General features: G+C 34.2%; 1 long non-coding RNA gene across 1 annotated transcript; it reads right to left on the bottom strand.

Annotated features, from left to right (window-relative positions):
- Window positions 1–3,188: 3,188 nt before the first annotated feature.
- Window positions 3,189–3,993, bottom strand: LOC112956936. Its single transcript, XR_003251131.1, has 2 exons — window positions 3,956–3,993; window positions 3,189–3,243 (listed from the first exon to the last, which is right to left on the bottom strand). It is a non-coding gene; the product is annotated as an uncharacterized LOC112956936 (long non-coding RNA).
- Between the last annotated feature and the right edge of the window lie 1,831 nt (window positions 3,994–5,824).

The raw sequence follows: 5,824 nt of genomic DNA on the forward strand, positions 1-5,824 counted from the left end.
TTTTTTTTTTTCCATCAGTAGTAGTTAACATAGAGGTCACCATTAGCAGAGGATCATGAAAGCTGCAAGAGTCTAGTGAAGTGGGATGCACTGTGGCATGCAGCTCTTCTATTTAGTTAGACTTTGGTGGACTTTCCTGACTTTATCATCATGTAGTTCTATTATTTAAATCCCGTGAAGCCATGTGAAACTTCCTGAGGGGGAACATACTAGATTGACTAGTATTTGTTTGCAAGACAGTCTGAAAGCAAGATTTACGTGACCTCTCACCTGCACAGACAGAACCACTATGCAGAGCCTGGTTTAGTAAAAGAGCATATATTGACTTGTGGGAAAAAAGAACCTTGAAACCAGCAGGTAGCAAAATGATGCCTTTTCAATGGCAAAAACACTTTGTAATTCATTTCATACTTAACTGTGAAAAAAAAAAAAAAAGAGAAAAAAAGATATTTCAAACTAAAGGGGAAAGTTTCATGAGCCACATATGAAATACTTCTTATTGTTGAATAGGATATTTAATTTTTCTAAATGTCAATCTATTTCTATACCACAAAAATGAGGCGCTCTTACTTCACATTAATGAGGAAGTTTCTATTTAATGGCTTATGGATGACACAAATATGCCTCTATCTTGAAGAAAACAGTGATATATAAATAAACCTTCTGTTAAAATTCATGCATAATCAAAACAAATTGAATATCCGCTTTTATTTCCATAGGGAACCCAGCTATAGAGATTAATGCAAGACAATGATATTTAATTAAAGCTTATTTACTTTGTAAGTACTTCCATGTTTTCAAGAGTATTCCCCTCTTTTGGAAAAGGAAGCAGTAATGTATTTCAGAGCTATCTAACAATCATAGGTGGAGGGAACTAGCTATGATCACAGCACAGTGCTTACAGCGATACTGACAAACTGTCTAGCAAAATTTTTCACATTAAAGAATTCTGGTGTTAAAGAATTTAAATGCATTTTAATTGACTTTTCAAAATTCCATTTTTTATTCACAAACACACCTGAACACAATAACAGGAATTCATTTTTATATGAATTATTCTCTCTGATGGCATGTTGTTGTGCTGTACACATAATGCTCTCTTCATTATTCACATGCAAAGTAAAAGATTATGCTCTTATGCATAATAACCGAATAAGTTTCTTTTCCTTGGGCACTAGCCTAGTCCAGATTTTTTTGTGTTTTAACACACTGTTAAGTACTTCGGTGAAATTAGAGGAAAACAGTTTATGTATGAATGCAGATATTGACATGAGAAAACAAAGGGAGTGCAAAAGAAAATTACACTTTCATTCTGTTACCGTAAGTTTTTGGAACATTAGTTTCTAAGAGGATGTTTAGTTTTAAAATGTGAGAATGGTCAGGATGGATGTGGCTCTTGATTATTTCTCATCTGTATGAACACACAACCTCCAAGCACAACACTTGCAAAAACGATTGTATTAGTCATCTACAGCTACAAGGCTGTTTAAGATACACAAATAAAATAGCTTTATTTGGATTGTAATTAACAAGGCAAATATCACAATATTCTACAGGAAACAAACATTCCAAATCTATATATTTTATTTCTTCTGACAACTGGCAAAGTATATTTTACTGCAGAATGCTTTATTGCTTCTTAACTATTCACCCTACACAGTATACATAAAAGCTTAATGAGTATAGCTGCATAAAAACTAATTTTAATGCTTTTAAAATCAATGGTGAACAAAATGTTGTTTAGATTGTTTTTGGAACAACTATACCACATCTGATCCTTTGAGGAAAAGCAATTACTTTTTGTCGTCATAGCCAATACATTTCTTTATTTTCCTGTTTTAGTTATACTATTCTTAGATGCCTTTACACCAGTTATCATGCAAACAGTTAAATATTTGAGCAAGTATAGAAGAAATATTGTTATTAAATGTATAATCAGTAAAATGCTACTTTCATTAAAAAACTGAGGCGCGCAAGAGCAGAAAAATAAAAATGTTTTTCTTCTAAATTAACAAATAGTATATGCACATTTGCCTAATTAAGTATGTCTTCAAAGAAAAAATACAAAAAGTATTTATATAAAAGGTGTACAAAGATCTGTACATGAGACAGCTGTTAGAATAGGAATTTAGCTGCTCGTTCTTTCAGTCACTCTGTGCATAACCACCAGCTTTTTTATTTTCTAAGGTAAATCAAATATAATCATTTTTTGTAACTTTCAAGTGTTATAAATCATTGGGAACTTATGTACACCTAATTTATGCAATCACATTGGTAGTGAGGAAATCATCATTCTTTAGTGTTTTGTATCTCTGTCACTTTCTCCCAGTGAATTTCTTTATTACAACAGGCACCACAATAGGTGAGAGTTTTTCAGCATTTATATTAGTGAGACCAATTTTTAAGGTATATAGCTCAGTCATAAAAAACAAACCATAGCCTGCAAGTGTTAGTTTGTGATTTTTCCAACACATACACTCACACACACAGCTTATACACACATTTTCTGATTTAAAATGCTTCCTTCTTTTCCTTCAACTGCACTCCTGAAATTTAAAAACATATTCCTTTTTTTTTTTTTTTAAAAAGGAATTTTGCAGGCCATCAGGTGCAATACAGGCTACCTCACTGCTACTGCCAAAGAAAAATAACACCACCACCACCACCACCTACATGGCTGAGGTACTGAGATTTTATAAAGCATTCCTAACACATGCATAAAAGCCACTTTTCATAAAGAGTTGCTGTACATTCCTGAGTACTTTCCAGAGATTTAGAAAGCTACAGAATTTGCAAATGTGTACTCTTGTACATAGACATTTGTAACACACACCTCCTATGCAGTGCATGTTGAATCCACATTAAGTGTGATATAGAAACATAATTAAACATGTTTCCTTTATATATTCCACATTCCCCTTTTCTACATCACAACCACTGTTGGGAATGTTAGATATTCCAGGACTAAGTTGCATTTCTGTTGGATGTTTTGCCCAGGCAAGGACTGAAGTTTCCAACTCCGTGTTCTCTACAATAGAACGGGTGTAAGCTGGCTCTTACCATGGTGAATTGTCAGCCATTTGGAAAGAGGCTTTGGAGATTATATGTTTAACCTTATTCTAGCAGTATGTCCCAGGAAAAATCTTCAGCATTAGAGGTCTTGTCATTTCTAAGCATACTTCTATTAAAATGATTTTTTTCCTTGGGATGTAAATAGTACGACAGCAATAGAAGCAGCAGAACCTGAGAGGGGAAAAAAAAAAAAAAAAACACCCTGCCATTTCAGTCAGAAATTAAGTAAAAATCAGGAAAAAAAAATGAGATTAAATTTCAACTTTAAGGTAATAAAAGATGGAGATGTAGGTGCCAATGAAATCTGCCAAAACTAAATTTCAGAAGCACGGCTTTCTCATCTTGAAATGTTACACCCATAAAAGCAGCCTATAAAATTAATCTACCTGGAGATTTTCCATGTTAAATCAGCTCAGAAATAACTTTTAAGCACTTATGGTATTATATCTAAAATACATATTCTCCTGTTGTCGATATATCAAAATCCTGTGTATTTTGAAAAATAAGATCTGAGCTGCACAGAAATGTTTGTATTATAAGAAAGAACAGTAATAAACTATATCACTTTCAGAGAGAGTTGACATTTGCAAGCATTCTCTAAAAATCTGCATCGGGTTGCACTATTGGGGGAACATACTGCTAAAGATTCCTAAATTCGCTTTCTTGAAAAGAAATATTCTGAGCTTGGAGAAGGAGGCAGAAAGCCAGTGTATCTTTTCAACCTGGATCTGAATATGAAATTCCTAAAATGCTATTGTTATCCATTTTACCAGAAGTGCAATATGGGCCATTCATATAAACTCTTTTATTTCATTTACTCAGGGGAAAGGGATGTTCAATATGAGCAAGAAAATAAGTGAAGTAATTTCTGAAGAAAACAAACCTTTACTTCGCTCAGGAAAACACATTGCATTTTCAGTCTGCCGGATCTGGAAATAAAGAGCATTTAGATAATGATGTTTATATTCTAATCAATTTGTCTAAATTAGTTTCTTTTAAAATTTAGTTTGAGCTATATAACAATATGTGCAAATTCAGATTTTTTTTTTCTGCCTAGAAAGCTGCAATAGGCAAAGCAGCAGATACAAGTGAAGAAAAAAAAAAGAATGAAAATAAATCTGCAGATTCCATACATTTGGGTTCTTTCCAAGAACTTTGCCACATTTTGCAGATTCTCAGTTTCCAAAGAAAGGTGCCTTAGCATTTCCAATTGTGGAGATATTCTTGCCTCTGTAAATCAACGTATTGTTGCTAGCCAGCCTTGCAGAAATCTGTCTACAGCTAGCCAGACAGAAACAATAGGAGTGACAATTATATGTATTCTCTTTCCTCCCTCCAAAATTAACATGGTTTTGCCTTAAAATTGCAAAGCAATTTTAGTAAAGGATGTGTTAGTGTTTGAAACTCTAACTTGGAATTAAGCAGAGGTTGCACCACTGTAAAAGCACAGGTAAAATGTATACACTTTTTTTTTTTTTTTTTTTTTTTTTGCTCATACAATGTCCAACTGGGTTACTTTTATCAACTCAGCATCACATATCAGGCATGGAAACAAACGAACTCTGTAAATGAATGAATCTGGGATGAACATTTGGTTTCTGTCAGGAGTGGATGTCCAGACAAATAGGATATTTCAGGTAAAGTTACTGAAGAAAGAGAGAAAAAAGCCACAGGCAGACTAAATTGTACTGATCCTAATCACTGTTAAGGCACAGCATGGAAGAAGGGAGCAACTTTGGAGTATCTTCCTTAATGTAATTAAAAAAAAAAAAAAAAAAAGATAAAATATCTCTGCATTTCTATTAAAATGGTCAGGACCTAGTCCATTGTTTTTTAGTATTATTTTTCTCCTGGTGCTTTCATTAAAATACGTTTTTCCTTCCTACTTCAATTGCTTGTAACTCACCTTCCTTTACTTCATCTAAAAATCCACCTGAGCTTGAATGAAACATTAAGCTCCAGATTTTAACAACTGTACGAAAGTGGCATGGAATAGGATGTTGTTAATGTGTTTTATATTTCTGAATCTGGAAGCTCTCAGGAATTTAAGCATGTTCGTGCACGTCTCTGACACATTTATCTGCAGAACGGGTTCAAAGGTGGACACTCTCTGATGTGAAATCAAGGTGCTGCAGAATCCTGCAGAATCTATAGAAATACCTCCACAGATTTTGCCAAAAAACCTCAGCAGATTTATATTGGCCCTGCCAATGACTTTCTGTTTAACTTGTAATCAAAACAACTCAAACCCAGTTACTGTTTGCATATCTGCCAAGCCTCTCAATTTCAGCAGTAGGCAGCAGACTCTCAGTATGACAGCCTGTCTTTCAGATTCAAGCTGAATCTGCCAAGGCTCCACTACAGAGGCAACTGGTAAATTAAATGCCAACAAGCAAGGACATTCATGTACCTTTACACTCTGCACATGAAGAGACATCACAGGCCTCTTCATTCTAATGGGTGCTTTGTGTGTTTTGGGCTGCAAAGCAAAGAGTGCCCGCTCTTGTGCATAATGAAGCCATTGCATATACATTAGTTTAGCTGTATCTCTCTAATTCTGTGGTCACAAATTACCTAACAAATTTTCTTGTTACAGAAAAACAGAATATCCTTTTGTGGGCAAAATTAACCCACAGAAACAAACAATGAAAGGGAAATCAACTTTTAAGCCCTTTTCTATAGAAAGATTATGGATAACATCATATACTCAGGTTACAGCAGAGCCATTGCTAAGGGTAACTGAAAATAAGAA

Source organism: Nothoprocta perdicaria, unplaced genomic scaffold (genome assembly GCF_003342845.1).
Source record: "Nothoprocta perdicaria isolate Ctin4 unplaced genomic scaffold, notPer1 scaffold_69, whole genome shotgun sequence".
NCBI lineage: Eukaryota > Metazoa > Chordata > Aves > Tinamiformes > Tinamidae > Nothoprocta > Nothoprocta perdicaria.